Here is a 22,761-nt window from a genome sequence, read left to right as displayed (position 1 = left end):
CAATGTCCGGAATTATGGTGTCCTCGATGCAGGACTTCACAATGCAGTTTTGGACCACAACGGACATTGTGCTGTGACTAACCGAACCTTAACAAATTAGGAGCAACACCGCTGTTTTTAAAACACAAAACGACCGCAAACCCACTTGCTTGAACAAACAACCAGGTGTTTGTTTCTTGTACATCTATGAATCATCCCAGGGGAGAAAAAATATTGCCTTTCCTAATGACTTCACGAATGCTTTTGAAAGAGCTGCAGCGATGTTGGAAAACCGTCTGCCATCTTTCTTTCTAATGTGACCACGTGAGTTTACGGAAATGCGAATGAAAGGTAAATAGAAAGACTTGCGGCTAAATGTAGAGCAACTATTTTCTGCATTTTCCTACTCATCTCGGCTCCATCCAGTTGGCCTTCAAAGTATACATTTGCGCGATTTTCTACGGTGCTTGAAATCTGCCGCCGTGGACAGGAACGCTTGATCATGCTAGCAGCCATGAGAAGAACAAGCAAAAACGTAATATTGCGTCCTGGAAAAAAAGGAAGAGCCACCTGGAGGGTTCACAGCGGGAACGAAATCACTGAACCATCCCTGTCATGACAAATCACCTGCCCGTGTGAGGGGTATGTAGCCGCAGAGAAATATTTCCTATGTAGGTTGGCGCGCTTGTATTGGGGCAGGTGAACAAATTCATCTTCTGGCTAGACCACCTGGTGTTCAGCGGTGCTGCGCAGTTTTGAAAAAAGCAGCTGTGCATAGACGGGCTGCCGCTGTGAGCCCCATTCTCTCAAAAGTGTAATTTTCTGCAAAAATATCTACCGCCTAATTACGAATCAACCTTCGTGAATGTGTGACCAACGTACAGAATTTTCTCACTCCTACTAACCTTGACCAGCAGTGTCTATTCGCAGAAATACCTACAGAATTTTCCGAAAATAGTGAGTGACGTAACAGCACCGCTGTACGAAAATGGATATAAGACGTGTCGGGTGCTACCGCCCGCAATTTAGTATACAATGCGGAATTGAGAAGAGAGCACTTCTACGGCTACTTCGAGGAAGAGCCTCAGAACTGGATTCTTGAACCCAGGCGCAATCACAATGAGGCCACGCTAAGGACAAAGGCTTTGTTGACATTTTTTTATTCAAGATGGTTTAAGGCGGAGGAGTAGGAGCAATAAAAAATTTATTGTTGACAAAATTTTAATGAAGTTTTGAGGTGGTGGAGTCTTCAGTCCGGGATACCAGATGACCTGCAATAGTCCACTCGACCAAGCGAAGCATGGCTGTGGGGCATGAGCTGTACAGGGCGCGCCTCCAAAGCTTTGGAGAGTTGTAGAGATTCGGTGTGCAGAGGTGGTGTGCTACCCCTCCCCACGCCTATGTGGGAGGGGTAGCAAGGCAGAAGGGGTAGCTAAGGGAGGTTATTCGTGCGGCGTGGTGGCAGACCCTTCCAGGGTGGGGAATGGTGTTCGTTTGCAAGGCACGACAGTAGTGTGATGTGCCTGCGAGACAAGTGCGTGTCGGTGGGGTAAGGGATGGGGGTATCCGCAACATATGATCCGGAAAAAATGGTCTCTCACACTTTGGTCCCGGGCAATATGGTCCCCAGTTGAAACCCGGAAAATATTTTGCCAAGGGGAAACCCAGACGAAATCGTCCCAAGTCAGTTTGAAGTGTGCAAGGCGTTTCGCGGATGTTATAGCGGGTAATAAGTTCGCCCATGTTAGTTGACAACGCTTGCGGGAACGCTTGCGAGCTCTTCCCACAGTTCACCGATGTAGCTGTCTTGGTCCGGACTCGCGGAATGGGCGTGTTCCATCGTGACTCCCGCGCGTAGGAAACAGTTACAGAAAGTGTCGGGCATCACGCCGCTCCCTGCGAGGCGCAATGTCTCAGTCGCGGCTCTTGCTCGGTGGTCGCGGACATTCCACATCTCAATCGCCGCTTCGAGACCATGCATTTCGGCAGCCATTCTAGGCGCGCAGAGTTCGATATATCTGATGTGAACTTCGTTATAAGGAATATTTTCCCCATGTATTTCTGTACCTGAAATATTTTTGTTCTATATATAGCATAATTCGCTCTATCCGGGTTTGTTATAGCCGGGTTTGACTGTACTCTATTTCTATCGCCCACCTTATAAGTAATCGCAAAAGATATCGACGACTTTTTACGGAATCGAAGGATTGACTTGGGACGATTTTGTCCGGATGTCCAGTTCAGACGATATTGCATAGCACCTTTTTGTCCGTCACCATATCATCCAGCACCAAATTTTGCGTAACTATTTTGTGCGGGACCATATTTTCTGACACACGGGGGAAGGGTGCATCGGACCAGACGAAGATGTTGGGTGATTTCTGCACGTGTGAACAGAGCAGTAATTTTGCCCGGGGCGATGTTTTGTTTGCTCCTGATGTGGCGCGCCATTTCTCTCACGAGGCATTTCTGCCGTCTCGTTGAAGTACCTGCATGCGTTTGGCTGTCAGTCACTACGGTAGTAGCCGGGGTAGAGGACATGGCAGGGGCGATTGCCGCTTCTTCAACTTCAACTGGTGACATTGTTTTGACAGAGGCAGTGATAGCCTGTCCTTTGGTGTTGGCTTCTTTCGCTGCAAAAGATGTTCTCCCAAGAGATGTGCTCACTGGTGAAGCTATCCGAGTATTCCTCTTGTCCTGAAATTGGTAATAAAAGAAATAAACTATTTTTATGAGGAGCTTTTCACTGCTCAAGCATGCCTCACTCATTATTTCCCTGAAGTTGCCGCATCATGCCGTGTTAGATTCGCATGATTCGCGGCCATAAAATAAGGCTGATTGGCATGATTCGTGGCGATATAATAATAAGGCACTCCTAGTGCGGTGCACATTTCTGTTGCTGTTTCCCAGTTCTGCACGAATTGTCTATGTAACGTATCATATATGTGGATTTCCTTACCGATATGGCACCGTTACTAACCCCAGAAAGTCACTGGTCAAGTTCTTCACATAGAGAGCTGCTAAAAACGAAGCACCACGCACCGTAACACCCAACGTAGGCAACCAGCACCTAACACTTTTACCACTTTTACCCCGAGCCAGAAGGTTTGTCTCAGTATGGTGTGAGCGCCACGCCCCGTGAGAGATTGCCAAAGTCAAGGTGTCTTTGTTACTCTAGGGACACATTTACTTAACTGGAGGGATTCTTGAGCTCCGCAATCGCCGTTTTGATCGTGAACTCCAGTAATGCACATAAGGCTGAGGGGAAAAAACTGATGTCGCCCAATTGACGAAGCGTGTAACTTACTGAACAAAAATTTGCTTTGCTTGGGAGGCAGACGAATTGTCATACCTCAGCTCTTGCAACCTCTCTAGCCGTTTCCCACTCAGCCACAAAGGCCCTAACCAGAGAGCACGAGCACCGACTGCAGAGCGTGATCTATTCTTTCGGGGCAATATTTGAAGTACCATCAAAGGCCAGACGGGCAGAAGTCACTAATTACGTAATGTTTTTAATGAAGGCGAAACTAATTTGTCGTATTTCATACAGCAATTTGCCGCGAACCATGTATGTGTTTGTTTGTTAATAATTGTTTGTTTTTTCTGCCCCGCCACGGCCGGTTCTGTTATGTGTGTAAAGCGAAGCGCGTCTTGCATTCTTTATTTTTATGCCGCGCAGGCTATCTCGTTCAGATAAGCAGACTGTTTCGTCTTAACGTCACTAGCCCAGAATAATCTTCTCTGATCTACAATGATCTGGATGTAAATCCACTGTTCCAGAAACACTCGCGCCGAAAGATATAAGCCTGCAGAGCAGACGCCACGGCATTCCGATCGTCGACGCTCACCCGCACACGTCACTTTGTTGACTGCTGCTTCGCCGCCTGTGTATTTTTTGAGTTGTTAGGGTAGCACAAGCTCGCTCTAATAAACGTGTTTTCCTTCAAGACAACTGCGTCGTCTCTGGCGTCGTGACAATATCACCGAAAAACCCAGATGTAATTCGTTGCCACGTGAAAAAAATGGTGCACGAAGTTTGACAAGGCGGTAAGTGTATCCAGCTGAATTAGTTGCAAACAAACCACACTCTGTCTTTCCCGTCTTGTATTACTGAAAACTAAACAAAATCGCGAAGAAAGTTGTGTGTCTTTTGCCTAGAAGTAACGACTCATTGGATAGTTTTCATCCTGCCTCGTGCGTAGTCTCACGCAGCGGGTATTGGCAGATCGAAGTGGCTGAACCCGATCGGGAGAGAAAGCAAACGTTTTATTGCGCAAGGAATGTGGGAGGCGTCCGTAGTTCAGAAGGCCGACTATTTTGCGGGTATCAGGCGTCGGTGGTCCTCCTGGTGTATGCTGGTCGCTGATGTTCTATGTTATAGTCGTATTTCTCTACGTATGTGGTTTTAATGGCCCTGCTCTGAAGAGTTGCAACCGCATGTAGGGCCGTGTCTGTGGCATTATATACAGCAATATTGAAGAACTTTAAGAAATACACTTATATACCGCACTCACACTTGCACAAGAATCATGCCTGCACTTTCAATATATTTAAAGCATCGCAGCAAACCTGGGATCACAGCACTGAGCGACAAACAGTGTGCTAATTGCCCGAACCACTATGTCACTACATCGTCAAAATGACCCTCCGGGAGAATCATATATGAAAAAACACTTTCAGGACACCATTTTCCTTACGATGTTTGACTGTGTGCATTATGTTAGGATGCTTTATGTGGATTAGAGCTATTAGCTTGTAACCAAGCATAGCTTTTAACAACGCGTGTCTTTTAATGGGTTGTGTACTCCCAAATTTTCAAGAGCGACACATTTACAAAACTCTTGTGTGGATGTGTTCGGAAAGGGTTTATTTTCGAAGGTATGCTGGTGTTTTAAAATCACAACGTGGTATTTAAAGTAAGAACTCCTATCAGGACGGGAGAGTCATTTCTTAGGTGCCCCGAGCCTTTGCAGGTAAGCCTCCCTCACCACGCGGTGGAGTATTTTCCCGGTGCCAGTTTCCGGGATGCTATCGACGAACTCTACACCACCATGCAAGTGCTTGTGGAACGATAGCTTGCCTGAAAGAAAAGAGGAGGCAGAAAATGCCGAATATCACAAAGTATACTTGTTTAAAAAAAGACACAGGCATGGTGGAAATACTTCATTGGAAAGAGACGCATTTGGCTCGTAGAGAACATTACACTTTACTACAATATTTCCAGGTGCAAAAGCATCGGCAAAATATGCAGTGCTATCACCAAAAAATTGCGTTCATTTCCCTTTTAAAAGCACAAAGCATTTCTTTAAATTATGGATTTGTGCATTCGCAATGGTGTTAAAAATCACCGCTTAAAATTTTGTGTTATCCTAAGCGAGAAAACAAAAACAAAAATGATGAAAAACGGACTACGTTAGTTTTGCTTTCAAATTTTAAGCTCTTTCAGCTGCTGCTTTTGGTTTATCGAAACGCGACCGCTGGGAAATTCTTGCGCGCTACCATAAATCGCCGGATTCCTAACCTCCAGAGGAATCGATGGATACTGGATTCATTCACCCAGGACCAACGGTAGGCACAACTTGTCTTCTTACGCGACGTACCACGCCGACGTCGCCGCTCCTATCGAGGGAGGCCGCCATCGAGCCGCGACCACGCCAGCTGCACGTCTTTATTCTCTCCCGAATTAGCAAGTTGATAAGCTACATTTGCCAACGGACTCGCTGGCGCTGCGTAACCTAACTACCGACAATGCGGCTTAAACAGTAAGAGATCGTTCTATATGAAGAGCACCCATCAACAGTATCGCTCAAGCACGCCAGGACTTTCCGACTAACTACATGAAAATCCAATAACTCTGCGGCCACACCCTTCCACCACCCAAATCTTAGCTACAAGTCATCGCCCCGATTAAGCGACAGAAGCACGACAGCAAGCATTCGAACTCAACCAGTACCCGAACAGCACCCTTCATAAGCGCGCTTCATAACACCGCCGCTCTTTTAACCGAACTCCGATGGCATGCTTTTCCGAAAACTCGCTCAAGCCGTCACTCACCGCAGCCAGATCATCATCATCATCATCATCAACAACAACAACTCATAGCTTCGTTTTTCGGACTTAAAGCTCCGCCTTCACGCACAACACGTCTGTTGGCAGTACTCCCCCCGTTCGCAGAAAAGCCTACTGCCGTTCTCGTCGGCTCATTGAAAGGTGGTCAAGCGCGGAATTGCTCAAGGTGCCTTGCGGAATGCTCTCCAGAGAAGTTGCCACCACCTTGTTCCAGAGAGCTTCAAAGAGCAGGAATCGCGACTGAAGACGGCGGGCTTCCAAGACTGTGTTATCAAGAGCCTTTCCGGAATTGTTCTAAATGAAATCCGTGAGGGTAGGCCGGAGAAGAACACGAACAGAGAAAAGGAAGGAACGGCCATCATTCCATACCTGCATGGTGTTCCCACAAGCTGATGTAAACGGGAAGAGAGTGTGGCGCCAGAGTGGTGTTCTCAACCCCCAACAATCTTTCCCGGCTCTGCAGAAAGTGAACAGCGGTGACCAAAGTTTTGGTCGCTTGGTGGTTAGGCATACAAATGCCTACACGGGATGCAGGAAAGGTGTTGTGTACAACGTCCCTCTGACCTGCGACAAGTCGTACGTAGGGCAGACGGGGTGTTGTTATAATGACCGCCTGCGCGAGCATGCAAACTCGCTCAAGAAGTTTCAGGGGAGCAATCTGGCAATCCATTGCGGGAATTATAAATGCTCACCGAAGCTCGACCACACCTCGATAGTGAGCAGATACCCGGACCAGCGCTCACGTGAAATTTCGGAGGCGTTTACTGTCTACAAATGGGGGGACTCTTGTGTCAGCATGCCATAAATTGCTCTGCATGCTAAAGAGAATAACTATTTAGGTGGGGTGACTGTCGTGGGTGATACCACGGAACAGCAAACTTAGTTTTTCATGATGTAGTCATTCTTGTTTTCCAGATACATTGTATTTCCCTTTATATGTCTCTGTTTCTTTCATTGTACTTCAGTCGTCAGTCAGCTCCCGTCCCTGTCTGTAGTCACTCGTGTGCCATCCTTTGCGCTGTTTTAATTAATGAACAAAAGGAGTTTCGGCGCCCGCTTTCGTAAGTCACTAAGCAAACCTACGACATAGTCGCAACGCCACTTCCAGGCTTCCGTCCGGAAACACTCATACCTAACCAAATTCAAGCAATCATCGACCACAAACTCTGGTAAATGATCAAGGAAATTTTATAATCACATGCAGCAAACATTTTTCCCCTGAAAGGGCCTTGAAACTCTTACTGGTGGTGAAAGCAAACAAGAGCGCTCCATGAAGAATATATATGATAGCCTCCACACAGCCCTCGAACAGCAAAAGCACCACCCGTATCCTGACCGAGACCGGTGGGAGCACACTCAGTCTTTTCCATTGGAACTCCTGTTCATTCAGTAGAAAACAAAAGCCAACTAACCCTTCTCATTGAGCACGCACCTACCGCCGTAGTCGCACTTAGAGACACACCCCAACTCCTGGACCTCATCATTACACTGCACGTACACAGTATTCACAGCATCGCACCACTATATTCATTCTCAATGCACACCCTCCGCTGCCACGCAGGCTTCTTCATGCAACTTCCGATGCTTCTGTGGAACACACATCCACACAGCCCTCTTGGTCTAACAACTACATTATGAGAATGTACAACCCTCCCCATGTAAACATTCAAGGAATGGACGCACTGCTGCATGAGGCCGCACTGAAGGCAAAAGGTTCAGCCCTCTTTTGTCTTGGCGATTTTAAATCCCGATTTTCTGCATAGGGCTACAATGACGCATGAAAAGTCACCGCTCTACTCCGTGCAACGCAACATCATATTGCGAATTTGCAACAGCGTCAGCAGACGTACTATTCCCGACATCACTTTCACGAAGAGCAGTCACAATGTGCAGTGAAACTGCGTTACAAGAACACTAAGTAGTGAACACCATTGTATCAAAATCCCGTCATCCACTAACCATGAAGCAATTCACCGCAAGGAAAGCTTCTATTATAATGCATAATTATCTAAGTAGTGCGGCTTGGATCAAGTAGTATTGGACATTAAACAAGTGTGCACGGCCACGTTCTGTGTAACAAAGTAACCTTAGACTTTTTTGCCCGAACAATGATTCCTTGTTCCCGCCACGTTTAGTAGACGGTACTATAGAAAGATAAACATGGTTATGTAAGCGGAGTGGAGTAGGCATTCGTTAAATCCGTATACAGATTCGGTCCAAAGCTGCTATAGCTGATTTTACTGGCATAGCAGAAATGCCCCATACTGTAAAAATTCGGAGCTCGGCTTGACCCATCACAGAATAGGAGAATGCCCAGACCATCTTTCATGTCGGTGAAGAAAAAGCTTAGCTGCCTATAACTGCGTTTAGGTGAACACAATAAACGTCGTGCTTAGAAAGTACGAGAACACCAGTGCATCAATATGTTTATATACAGCCAATTATTGTGTTCCATGTTAAAGTTGGTGCCGGAATTTAAACTACGCTGATATTTCAAAACTAGTCGTTTTTAATGTTCATACATCAAGTCGTAATAATGGGCTAAGAATCGCATATGGCGCAGCAACAATGTTGATGACAATAGGGTTGTCCTCCTAGTAACACTTTGTTGTTGCCGAATAAACTTCAAATTCCAAGTCAAAGAAGACCGGGTCAGAAAAATAGGCAGGTGTGTACATTTGTGAAACAAATAGGCGTTAATGCAAAGGAAAGTTTGACATCCACCTAAATGCAGCCATACGGCTACAAAGGAAAGCTATACAGCTTTATCGGAAACTTCGCAGTTGAAGAAAAATTCGTCGTGGTCCAGGATTCGAACCCGGGACCACTGCTAAACCGGAGCAGTCGCTCTACCAACTGAGATAACCAGGAGGCTAGTCGTTAGTAGTGCGAATGTGAATTGTTCAACAACTCGAATTTGTAGCCGCATGGCTGCATTTAGGCGGATGTTAAATTTTTCTTTGCAGAAACTTACTCTATATTGGGTATTTCCCCTAAATCTGGTCGATTAAACAAGCGTTAAGCTTGTGATATGAAGCAAGGTGTCTGAAATGCAATACTAGTAAACGTAAAATTAATACTCATTACTTGCCACAGATATCAATCGTATCCGAATAACACTTATCTGTACTCCTCAATACTTTAGGCGGCGTGACGTAAAATTAGAGCTCAAATATGGGAAGGGCGAAATGCGGCCCTTACAGAGATGACAAGTGCGCGGCTACCAAACAGTCCCCCTGGTTTCCCTCGATCACTTTGGAACCTGTGCCATCCTGGTCGCTGAGGTTTCTGAACTGGATTCCCCACTTGCTGAAATTTAAACTAACCTCACAAAGTCCCTATACCGCGGAAATCAGGCAGCATGGGTTACGGATAAGAACTGGGGCAAAAGCTGATTGGAGTGTTTAATGTGCCGAAGGCAAATGCTATGATGCGCGCAGCAGTGGAGGGCTCTATACACGGGCATTTTCGCTTTTCGCCTCCATCAGGAAAGCAGACGCTACCTCTGGGATCACACCCGGGTCCTCTGGATCAGCAGCACAACGCCTTAGCCACTGCAAAATCGTTTTAGAGGGTTCTTTGCAGGGGGCCAGGAAGCCTTAGCTTAACCTCACCGTACCTGAACTAGCGCTTGGGCACCTGTACGGGTAAGTGATCAAGTCAGCGCATCATCGTTTACTGAACCGTCGCCAGAAGTAGAACACCAGAGCATCAGGGTATTTATATACAGGCAATTATTGTGTTCCATTTTAAAGTTGGCGCAGGAATTTAAACTACGCGGCTATTTCGAAACTTGCTGTTTACGTTGTTTCTATTGTTTAAGGCTTTCAGAAGCAGAATCGCCTTTCCGTATGGACTCACCAGACACAAGAGCCGCTAGCCTTGCCGCTTCGCCTTCCATCCAGGTTCGGTCGTCGCCGGACTGCAAGCACTGCTTCGGCACCACGAAAGCACGAGCGGCCTCTCGGAATACCGGATGAGGCACACCAACAACGATGACGTGTCTCACTGCTGGGTCCCCCGCCAAAATGTCCTCAATCTCCGCTGGTGCAACTTGCTGGTCCATGCACTTTATGAGGTCCTTCAGCCGCCCAGTTATGAAGAGAGTTACCTTCAGAATCGTAGAAGCCCATGTCTCCTGCGATTACAAAGTGAAACCACCGGGCTCAAGAACGAAAGGAAGTTGTTCTTTGCTGTGGTGTAGGTCAAATGATGAAATGTAGTTTGTACCGAAGATTCGACCTGTTGCTATACGTTTTGAGCAAACACATCGCATGTATGCGCAAGAAATAGTACAATGCTGCAACGACCGCAGCTGTTTTCGCAGAATAAACGGATTGCATCTTAAAATTCAAGTTTGTACTTGCAGTTTGTTGCAAGGTACATAATGAAAAAATTCAGGCAATAGAATCAGGCCATAATTAAGTAGTCTTGCTCGCCAGTTTTTTTTAATAATACAACCTGGGGCAGAGTTTCTAGAGCATCTCACAGTGTTTGACATGATGTACTTCTAGCTTTCACTGCTTCGCCCGGTGTTTCAGTCACGGTAACGTTACTAATATGAGCACCGATAAAATTACCAATGCTTATACATTTTTTTGTTCAAAGCACGAAAAATCAAGTCAGATCGAAGTGTCTGCTACCAGGCCGGTGATTCATTGGCGAGGATTTCATTTCAACATATACCCTCCTCAGCTGTGAAGTGACTTTAAACGACCCAACCTATCTCAAAAGTCATGCGCGTGGTGTTTGCGAGAACACCCCCCAGAGTTTATGGAAAATAAAATGCCCCACATTCGCACCGCAATCTATCCTGCAGAATTACTTCTGATGTAAGCGTGGCGATCTAAGTGTATTTCTAAGCAGAATGTTGCAGGGATGAATACATCCTTTGAAATATTTGCTTAATATTATTTCTAAGTATCAGTTGATTTTTACAATTCAATAATTCATTTTTATACTCGGAGTTTTCCCAATCTTGGTCGGACATTTATGAGTAGAGATGTACGGTTTTTTGTTAAATAAATTTGAGAGCATATCTGCTCCCTTTGTAGCAAATGTCGAAATACGATAATCGTTGGCCCCTCCTGCGACGTAACTGCCTCTCCTCTCTCCACGACAACCTTTCACACTGTCGTTTTCCTGACTCATTCCTTACAGATTTCCTTATTACTCCCACACAAAATTGGGGCTTTTGCCTAACCACTCAAGGTGTCAAAGACTCTTTAAACTGCGGATTCCAGCTGTATTAGCCGTGATTCACAGCCATGAGATAGTCCTCGACATACCTACAACTGGTAAGGTCAAGCGACTGATCTAGGGACATGTTCACACGCTTGTCAAAGGCACTCAAAAATACGCCAGGCGAAATGGGGGAACTGGGGGAACCAATGAAAAAGCAACTTTGTTGCATATTAAACTCTTCCTCAAATTAGAAAGCTTATAAAATCCTCTTCTTGGATTTCGAGCTTATGTACAGAGGAGGCACACATGCATGTTGGCAGTACAGTCTGAGAGCAAAAAAAAAACAGGTTGGCGGCCTCATATACGGTCAAATTAGGTTGGCGGCCTCATATACGGCCACCATGCCTATAGGGGAGCGAAGTGTTGTGGTGGTGGTTGCCGGAAGCTGGTATGCGTTGTGGCCATGCTTCGTGGACGACTGCGCCATTACGTTTGAGACCATCGTCTCCGGGTGTCAACGTCATGTGAACCGTAATCATTGCAGATTGAAGACTTTTTCCCAAACGTTTAGGCATTCTGCCTGCAGGCAAACGTGTCACGGCATTTTGAGAGCGAGTTCGATGTTTAGGCAGATATTTGGTTGTTCCGATAGGCGGATGGCCGATCTTTGCAGCGATCGCGAGAAGAAGAGGGAGGTTGACGGATGCCTCCTACGCTTCCCTCATGAAGGTGTTTGTTTCATTTTATGCAGTGTCGGTAAATATCTGGAATGGCAGGCTTCACAAAACCTGTCTCGTTATCAGTGCCTGCGTGTCTTGTTGTTTTTTCCTCTCTCTCCTAGCTTTTCAATTGGATAAGTGTTGTGCAATATCCAGCGAAATGGGTGAAGATTTTTCATTTTTTGCAGATTGCCTCTGCCGATTCTCTATTTGGCCATGCTGACGACTCTTGCGTCAATGTCCTGTCGGACAACATCCTGGCCAACTAAAGGTTGATTTTTAAAATAGCCCCGTGGCGCCAACCACCGTTTTCTGCAGAGAGCACAGGATCGCGAAAACTATTAGGTGCGGAGTACCTTGGGACCACACAATGTCCGTCCGCGCCCGTGCCCATAGAATTACAATCACAAAAAATCACACAGGCGCCGGCAGGATTCGAGCCTGTTTCTGGTAGACCAGACAGAGTTACTGTCAGTCGCCTTACCTATTTTGCTACGACCGTGAGTTACCACCAGGGAATCAAACGGCTTACTTCCTCGCCTGTAATGGGGTGGAGTACATTCAGACCTCCCAATGTCCGTCAACGTCCATCCGTGCGCACACCACCATCAATAGAAAATGAAGCAAAATTTGATTTGAGCCGTAAGTTGCAGTTTCATTTAGGGAATAATCAAGGTGCAACTCGCGCCTCAAGTCGAATAACGGTCGGGGCGCAAATGGCAGGTAACTCGGGGCGCAACTTAGATGTCATTTCGAGATCCCGTACTCCGGACCCTCGCCATCATCCAAGGAATGGAGATGCTGCCTTTTTATTGTAATTTACGAGTTGACTAATTAGACTCTATATGCCTGATTTAATTGTTTAGTATAGGCATTTTAGTTACTTTCTCGTCTTAGTCGAGGCCACGGAGCAAGAACAATATAGAAGAGCAAGCGAGGCTTCCTAACCCGGCCAGATAATGTCACAAGCGCTCGTCATACATTGAGCTAGCGGCATCTGCCACGGGTGAAGAAACTGTGGGGTTGCCGCTTTCGACATTGCACTGCACAGACATGGAAAGAAGTGGGGCCGTTATCATTTCCTCCATCAGTTGCCGCTACCCTATCCTTCATTGTCGCAGCGACGAAGCTTTGCAGTCCGCCTTGGTTATCATTGTGACATTATCGGGTCGCTCGCCCGCGCTTATCTCGATGGGCCGTTTCACCCCTTATATATTCTTGCTCCGTGGTCTGGGCCTTCCGTGGCTTTAGTGAGGCTGGAGAAACTTTTTTGCCCGCGGCTGTATTTACGTGAGATCATGTTGGCGCCGGCGTCAGTTTTGGTGCCAGGAATGCTTTGTGTTAATGACAAATGTTGCGGGAGCTGCTGGGCACAGTATCTTCCGAAGATGAGACTGCTGTTGTGAAGGCGCTTTACTCAGCGCGCTGCCAGTTCTGCGCAGAGCTGAGCGATGAAGCGATGCAGGGGATAGTGAGGTAGTTAACCATGTATATACAAATTCGACAAGAGTTTTGCATAGTTGGCTCACACAAAGACGAGAACACATCTCACTGGCATGTCTTCGTCGTTCGCGGTCCGTCGCTCGCGTCCTCCCGCTTCACGAGGCTCGGGCTTTTTATAGCCCCTGAAGCCCGTTTCGCCCGCAAGCAGTTGAAATTCCTCCAATCAGGACAATTCGCTCGACGCTGTACGATTTCGTCGAGTGGGCACGAAGGTGTTGCATCATCAGACAAGCCGCCAAAGAGGGGAAGGGAGAGGTTCCTCATCGTGCCCTTACGAGGCTCACGGCAGGACTGGGCACGCTTGCCGCAAGCCGTTGTACAGCAGAGAAATATTTAGCTCAGCCAATGAGCGCGGTGTGCGGCCTCACCAGCCAAGCAAACTTGTGCCCGGTGTTCTGGCGCCATGCTACCGATGGGGTGTAGGACAAATATTACTGCGGAGGCGCAGTGCCCGGTCAAATTGCGTATGTTTTCTTTCATGTCCGCTATAGTATTATTGTACTCTTCTCGCCATTTCAGTTGCCGCTCTACCGTATTCGAAGTTTCGCGCACCTACGTGTCTGGGTGCACCGGTATTAGTTTCGGTTGGGAGCGATGACGTACGTTTGGGGATGCTTAATGAGCACGGCTGATACTGGACGGCTAGCAGAAACGGGGAAATCGAAACATGACCCTAATAATGCTATTGCGTTAATAAAAAGTTGCGAGTTAGGCCCTGTCTCGTATGTGCCTTTTTCGTCCCTGTTTTCGTGAGGTGCAGTAATAGTCAAGCGTAACGTACAAACTCGCCCATATCAAGCCGTTTGTCACTTTACAAAATTACATTCGCCAGCACAAGTGCTTCGTCGCTTTAGCTGTGGGCACTGACGCGTCCAAGCAACTTGTCATTTATCAACGTCCACATCGCTCAATAAGAAAGAGACGAGGTCCCGGCTTCAGAAGACTACGACTAGCGGGTGTTGTATCCAGGCTAGCCAGTTGGCGGTATCGCTTGGTAACAATTTTTTATTATTATTATTTTTTTTTCCCGCGCCGATGCAACGCAGGCGATGAGGCGCGCCGTAGTAGAGGGCTCCGGATTAATTTTGACCACCTGGGGATCTTTATCGTGCGCCGAAATCTCGTACACACGGGCGTTTTTGCTTTTCGCCTCCATCAGAAAAGCGGCCGCTGCGGCCGGGAATCGAACCCGCGACCTCGTGCTCAGCAGCGCAACGCCTTAGCCACTGAGCCACCGCGGCGGGTGCTTGGTAGCAATGGTAAGGGCAACTATGTTCCGTGTTATGCCTACATTCCTCGGCGAGCGGCACGGAAACATCAATTGGCGCTTCAGCTTTAAACGTCAAGGTGCACTGAAGCAACCAATAAAAGGAAAGCCTCCTAAATGGGACCGATGGCGTCCCGTCAGAAAAGTAATGCATTTTACCATAGGCACAGTTGGTAGAACGAAAAGCTCCGATAAGACTTCTGGACACATGGCGCGAGCGTAAAACTGAGCTTCGAGTGGGTCAAAATGGTTACTTGAAAATCGCGAAAAAGGAACTGTCCTAGATAAGACAATACACGCATCGATAATTTAGAACGAGTAAAATCATATACCTCGTACACCACGTAACGGCATACATGTAGATCGTCTGTAGATTCGTATACTTACTGTGCGAAGAATGCCCGCATGGGTTTGTTTTTGTTTGCGGTTTGGTTCTTTTAAGGGTTTACGATCGATTGGAAGGTTGGACGCGAAGTTTGGACGCACTTTCTGCGAATCTTCGTCGCACTTTGAGCGATGGTTGGGGGGACGCTTGATGCAATTTTGATGTGAGAAAGCTTTCTTTCCTAAGTATCTTTAGGAAGGGGTGGTAGCCTTTTTCGCAACCACTCAAAGTAAGGGCATTCTCGGGTACACCGGGCACCACGGCACCCTTTGAGGCAGGACCAAGCCCCAGGAACAGTACGCTCCAGCGACCCTTCTCCCTTCGTCCTATTCCTTTCAATTTCGCTATGCCTCTTTAGTTCGCGGTCAGCAACTAGGCGCGTACCCACAGAGCTCCGGTTCAGGATTACTGGCTAATTTGAAGGTAACCGCTAAGTTGCTTACATGTCGGTCGCGCAAATTACTATATAAATATATATGTTAGTAAAGAAATGTCACTTCTTCATGTTGAGGAAGCAGGATGAAAGGAAAATATTCGCCATCGCACACGCTGCTGCACCCGCATCAGTCGATCTCAGCCACTTAGAGCACCTCATACGTGGCATTGGCGAACGCCTCGACGAACGCCTTAATAACCTGGAGCAGATGCTACACTTGCTGGAGGAAACTAACAAGTCCAAAAAAGCACTCAAGAAGCCCATGAGGCGGCATTTACCCCCCCGAACTGGGCGACACATCATCGACCCTCCAATCTGACCATGACGTAACCGAAAAGGCAAGCCCCCATCCACGCTCACCCTGTGGCAATGGAACTGTCCGTCCTACCGCAACAAGCAGTCTACAGTTTCCCACTACACGCAAACGCACAAACCCGACGTCGTCGCATTGCAAAAAACCGATTCTGACACTGTCACTCTACGCGGCTACAACACACGTCACCGGCCGTATCTACCGCACCGCTATCCTGGTGCAGTCAACCCAAACGGCCCAATACTACACTTTGCCGGCTGAGATCGACTATGCACCTGTAGAAAATATTCCACGCAAGAAAATTCAAGCCAGTCTATTTGTACTTAACATATACAGCCCACCAAGCAAACTTCTTACCGGCATCGATAAACTCCTTAAAATCGTCCGGCAGCGCATGCGCGGACAAAACTTAATCGCCCTTGGTGACTTCAATGCCTACTACGGGGTGTGGATACCTAAAAAATACCAAGAATGGCAAAACACTATATGATGTAATACTTCAGAACCTTCTGCATTTGTGCAACATTCCAGATCTCCCCACAAGAATTGGCAACAGCATCTCCCGAGACACCACCCCTGATCTCACCTTCACATATAATATCAAGAGTGCCACGTGGACGCGACTTGACGAAACACTCGGCAGCGAACCCCATATGACAAAACTGGACATTTCGCACACAAAACACGCTAATCAACGCATCGGCACCGCCAGACTCACTAATTGGAAAGACTTTCGAGACGACACCCCTGCGGACTCCATCACTAATCTAGATCACTGGGTCCAACGGTTCTTGCCTGACACGGCAAGAAAGCACGCAAAGGAAATTGCCAAAACCCAAGAAACTCCAGCCACAGACGCACACCTGCTCCATATTTGGGATGCCCGACAAGGGCTGCGTAGAAGGTGGAAAAGAAACAGAACAAATAGGAAACTTCGCAGCCGCATCGCTCAAACCACAGCAGAGGCAGATGCGTACGCTAAACAACTTAGCCAACAAAACTGGGCTGAGTTCTTCAACCAACTTCAAGGCACACTCGGCACCCGCCTCACCAGGAACTTACTGAGATCATTATTAGGCAGCTTGTAATCCAAATCCACCACCCAACACCATCTGAAGCGTCTGATACCTAATTACCAGGGTAGAGAATCAGACTAATTGCGAGAGCTTTAGCAACCGCTTCTAGCACCCGTTTCCGCTAGTACTCTGACACTTCCGTCATACACGGGTAAACGCAATCCAGACATGGACGAACCTTTTACTATGGCGGAAATCGGAGCAGCCGTTCACTATCAAACCCACGACACAACCCCAGGAAAAGACCGGATACCCGACAAGCCCCTCCGCAACCATGATTACGTTGCCCTTGAAAAGCTTTTGGAATTTTTAAACTCCCATTGGCAGGCTTGAACCCTCCCCCAGAGTGGAAGCACGCCAAAATCACCCTCATACCCAAGCCCAACAAACCGCTCATTACAAAGAACCTCAGCCCCATCTCTCTCACTTCGTGTGTCGAAAAACTGTTTGAGCACATGGTGCCCAACAGACTATCACCCCCCATCGAAGAGAACGGGTACTTCCCACGTACAATGTACGTATTTCGCCCCCACTTATCGGCCCAGGACATCCTACTTCAAATTAAAGACGAAGTTCTGGACACCCAGAACAATCAGAGCAAAAAATCAATCTAGCCCTAGACATCAAAGGGGCATTTGATAACGTAACACATCATGCTATCTTCCAAGGTCGTGCCTTTACCAACTGTGGCGAGCGTACACTTTCCGACATCGCTTGCTTTCTTAACAACCGCACGGCAACCACAGTCAGTGGGAATCTCCGTTCCGACGTATTCGCAGTGGCGTCCAAGGGAACCCTACAAGGATCCGTCATTCCATCATTGCTGTTAAGCTTAGCTATGAAACATTTGCAGCCGTTCCTCGCAGCAATCCCCAATTTACGCCATGCACTTTACGCGTACGATCTCATCTTGTGGGTCCCCACCGGCTGCACCGGCGCCCAACAAGATGCACTTCAGGAAGCAATACACGTCACTCAAACATACCTCCGAGCTCGTGGACTGGAATGCGCCCCAGAGATGTCCGCCCTCCTCACGCTCTGTGCCCGCACTTACAAAAAACGAACAGACGCAATCCCCGATCCGGAATTAACGATCAACAACCCGGCACTACCCACAGACCCCCACCTCCGCATACTCGGTCTCAACATACCCAAAAATGGAAGCGGCTCTCAAACCTTACCTGCATTAAAACGCCCCCTCACACAACTGACGCACCTCGTGCGACGCATCGCCCACCGCCGCTACGGCCTTCAGGAGAAGGACACTCGGAAAATAACGCAAGCAATACTGATAAGTCGTCTGAATTACGGCACATCATACCAGGCTCTCAAATTCGTCGAAAAAGAAAAACTCAATACTTTTATCCGCCAAGCCTACAAACTCGCTTTTGACGTAGCCCCGTCAACATCCACACGCAAGTTGCTCCAACTAGGGGTACACCACATTTTGGAAGAATTGCACGAGGCTCATCGGTGTTCTCAAATCACCCGTCTCAAGCTGACCCCAACCGGACGAAACACCTTTACACGCCTCGGCTCGGATACCCAGTACCGCCCAAAGAAGACCAGCCCCAACGTGTCCCCCTCCACATCCGTCAACACATTCGTGTAGCTCCCGTGTCGCGGAACATGCACCCCCTTTACAACAAAGCACGGCGGAAAGCAAGGGTCGATGCAGTTACGAAAAAGCACGCAGGAAACCCTACAACACGCTATACAGACGCCGCACGCTACACCGGCAAACCCGCCCCCACAGTCATAGTTATAGAACACCAAAGAGCCGAGGTCACAGCCGCCACTATATCGACCACCTCTACAAACGCTAATGAGGAAATCGCCATCGCCCTAGCAGCCACAACAAATACCGAATACGTTACAGTCATTACGGACTCGTAAGTAGCATGCCGCAACTACCAGCTCGGCCGCATATCATCCATCGCCCTCAATATCCTGAATGCGATCCCGCAGCTTCCCCACATTCATATCGTTTGGGCCCCTGGACACGAGTCTCTCGACGTAAATGAGGCGCCGCACGCCGCTGCCCGAGTACACACCCTCCGGGCCATTTCCAAAGAGAGCCAAGACACGGAGAAGGCCCCCTACACACTGAATGGCTACGCGGACATTCTCGCTCAATTCAGACTCACCCGCCGCGGTGGCTCAGTGGCTAAGGCGTTGCGCTGCTGAGCACGAGGTCGCGGGTTCGATTCCCGGCCGTGGCGGTCGCTTTTATGATGGAGGCGAAAAGCAAAAATGCCTGTGTATTCGAGATTTCGGCGCACATTAAAGACCCCCAGGTGGTCAAAATTAATCAGGAGCCCTCCACTACGGCGCGCCTCATCGTCTGCGTTGCGTCGGCGCGTTAAACCCTACAATCAATCAATCAAATCAATCAATTCAGACTCGAGCGTCAGCGGTTCCCTCCACCCAACTCCAACCTTTCCTGAGCCGAAGAGACCGCACTCCGCCGGCTACAGACCAATTCCTACCCGCACTGTACCCTCCTCCACCATATCTACCCCAACCAATATCATAGTACCTGCCACTTTTGCCCCCAGCCTGGCACCCTGTACCGTTTGGTCTGGGAGTGCCAACAATCCCCATCCCTCACACCCAATCCCCGTCCTACGTACGAGCAGTGGGTGGACCGGCGGTCCAGCTCAGATCTCTCGACCCAGCGCATGCTGATAGAGAGGGCCCGAGCAGCCAGCAAGGAACAGGGAACCCCCGAGTAGCGGACGCCCCCCTTCTTTACCCCCCCCCCCCCGGTGGTGCTCTCACCATCCTGCACCATTAACTCCAAATTAATGTTGTTTATTCTCTCTCTCTGGAGAAGGCTGTGTCACGGCGTTGCCAATGTTTTGGCTTCACTACATTGCAATGTTTTGCGAAGAATACTCGTTTTTGTCACAGCAAGCCTTTTTGAAACGTGGCCAACGAAATCCGTCCGCTACCATGTCCAAAGTTTTTTTTTATATTATGCCTGTGTGTACATTCACATTGAGATAGATAATACACGGCTCCGATAACTAGTTCAAAGGGAGGTAAGAGAGGCGATAGTTTTTATTGATGTTGGAATCGGTGATTCGCCGCAAAACAGAGCGGGAGGCGGGCACCAGGCAGCCTATAGCACATAAATAAACCTCCAGCTTCAAGAGGAAAGTTTAATTTCAGGGGGTTTTGCATGGCCGAGTTACACTTGGGGCTTGAGGCGTGTCGACGTGGAGAGATCCAGATTCATATTGATTATTCGAGGATTAGTAGGGGCTCCGAAATCTTGACACACGGGGTCTTTAGTTTTTATGTGTATTAATAAAAATACCCCCGGGGCCTAGTCCAAACCCGCGTCCCTTGGTTCCATTGACCAAAGCCTCGGCCACTAAGCAAATGTAGTCGGCACCTCTACCTTCAGTTTTAACCTCTAGGTTTATGTCAGTCTTGTACCTTGTCTTCCTCTCCCGCCCCCCCCCCCCCCCGCGCTTTGCGAGGTGACGGAGACAAAATTCTTTCGTGCAGTAAAAATGACAATGTTCGCATAGAAATACGTGTCAGACTTTTACTCATGAAGAACAACGGAAATATATTTCTTGTGTAAAATGAAGCCCTAATATTCTTCAAAATGTCATACGCGAATGCTCTTCCTTCATTAGCAAGGGAAATAGAACTTGATGGGGCTAGAGAACCTCAACATATATTGTGGGCGCACTAAATTACACAGATATGCCAGCCTTTGAAACTGTCAAGAGGTAAGCACACATCTGACGCATGAACTAGAGACATGTAAGCTTAGACATGTAAGAACCTCAGCAAATATTGTTTTAACACACAAATATCGTTTCCGACTGCGCGCAATAAATTACACGGATATGCCAGACTCTTAATTGTCAAGACGTAATCACACATCCGACGCATGAACTGGAGACATGTGAGCTGACATGTAAGAACCTCACAAAATATTGTTTTAACACACAAATGTCGTTTCCGACTGGGCGCAATAAATTGCACGGATATGCCAGACTCTTAAATTGTCATGAGGTAATCACACATCCGACGCATCAACTGGAGACATGTGAGCTTAGACATGTGAGAACTTCAGCAAATATCGTTTTAACACACATAATGTCGTTTACGACTGGGCGCACTAAATTACACGGATATGCCATACTGAAATTGTCAAGAGGTAATCACACATCGTACTCATGAACTGGAGACATGTAAGCTTAGACATGTGAGAACCTCAGCAAATATCGTTTTAACACACATAATGTCGTTTACGACTGGGCGCACTAAATTACACGGATATGCCATACTGAAATTGTCAAGAGGTAATCACACACGTCTGGCGCACGAACTGGAGACATGGGTGCTTAGACATATGAGAAAAATCATCTTCGAGGAAACGGTAATGCAGAAGTATTGACAGACAATATACGCATAAATGGCGATAGTTCATACTTGCCAAAGCAGTAGTCAATAAATATAAATATTTTTCCAACAGGAACAACTTTTTTGATATTTTATAGTAAAGCTTCAGGATTCATGTTCGAAATATAAATAGGAATATTTTGTAGAAGAGCAATAGAAATCGCATATCAGTTACTAAACATGAAGATGTGCCTGTACACGGAAAGGTTTTAGACAAAATTTGGAATAAAAAAGTTTTGAAAGTGCGGATGAAAGAACACGGGGAGCTTGCTTCTCGGTTTCAGTTCGCAGCCAGAAGCGTAAAACCAAAGTAGTTTTCGGCGTAAAAGGCTATCTGGCAGGTGACTCAGTGTCACCATGCAGAAAAAACTTTCATGTAGGACATCAGTGGAGCAGTTGGAGTGGCTGCTGCCGGGACCAACAAAAAAAGGTAGCGAGAGCATCACACAGGGACCGTAAAATTACAAATGGGAAGGCGACTTGTTTTTTTACCGACCCGTCTTCGCACTGATTTACCTTCTTTAGGCTGTAAAAAACTAGCTACACGTAATACGTTAGCAGTAAAAAACATAAACCGCAATAGCACGCAAATGCGCCTGGGCAGAATAGGGCCTGAAAGGAAGTTATTTAGGGATGCGATGATATTGTTAACCGCAAACAAACACTTAGGCCTACAGCATTTGTTAAATGACCATTTCGCAAAAGATTTCCCATAGGAGGACAAGCTGCCGAAGGAGGGTAGTGTTTGCAGGGTAAAACGTACGCCGCAGATGATGCGCACCAACCCTAGTATTCTGAATCCCTGCTTCACTCGAGCCTGCAGCCGAGGAGGTCTTTGTAAGCGATTTTTGCGTGTAAAAGCACTGCGGTATCTTCCACTCAGTCGAGTGAAGGGAGCACATGGAGTATAGTATACACTGCGAATACGGGCATGAGTCGTTCATGGTGAAGTCGAGAAGAAAACGTTGTCAGGCGGTAGAAAGAAATTCCCTGCACCTTGGGCGGCATCACGTCGGCTGCCTACTCTATGTAGCTCCGTTTCTCAGTTAACTTACAAGCCCCTGCTGGTCCATGGGTTTTCGCTAATCAGAATGCATTCGTCACCCTAGATAACGTCAAATCTGTGGGAGCCAAAATGTATCCTGCCATACACGCAAAATTAAGGGTGGCAATATTCAACAAAAGCTTTACATTACAGCCCAAGCGAGAGAGGCATAAGGTCTAGAGAGCAAAAATTATAGACACCTGTAGAAAAAAGTGGCTACCATCAATACAATGCACTACATGATACCATCTCAGTGCAAAGGCGCGCACGTAGGAATACTGCAGTAGTGGGCAAGCGGAACAGACCAAGGGTTCAGGAAGATGTCTTTTAGTGCAGGCAGCCGGTTTTACATTGTGCTTC

General features: G+C 47.5%; 1 pseudogene across 1 annotated transcript in view; it reads right to left on the bottom strand.

The window, feature by feature from the left end:
• Window positions 1-4,871: 4,871 nt before the first annotated feature.
• LOC144175639 (luciferin 4-monooxygenase-like) overlaps window positions 4,872-22,761 on the bottom strand; it is a 48,616-nt pseudogene continuing 30,726 nt past the window's right edge. The window contains exons 9-10 of the transcript XR_013323665.1: window positions 9,910-10,186; window positions 4,872-5,059 (exon numbers count right to left, since the gene is read on the bottom strand). The product of XR_013323665.1 is annotated as a luciferin 4-monooxygenase-like (transcript). The remainder of the gene's footprint in view (window positions 5,060-9,909; window positions 10,187-22,761) is intronic.

This window comes from Haemaphysalis longicornis, unplaced genomic scaffold (genome assembly GCF_048455015.1).
Source record: "Haemaphysalis longicornis isolate Haplotype H1 unplaced genomic scaffold, Haemaphysalis longicornis Haplotype H1 scaffold_3, whole genome shotgun sequence".
NCBI classification, from domain to species: domain Eukaryota; kingdom Metazoa; phylum Arthropoda; class Arachnida; order Ixodida; family Ixodidae; genus Haemaphysalis; species Haemaphysalis longicornis.
Note: the sequence above shows the minus strand (reverse complement) of the source record. Positions and strands in the feature narration are given on the sequence as shown.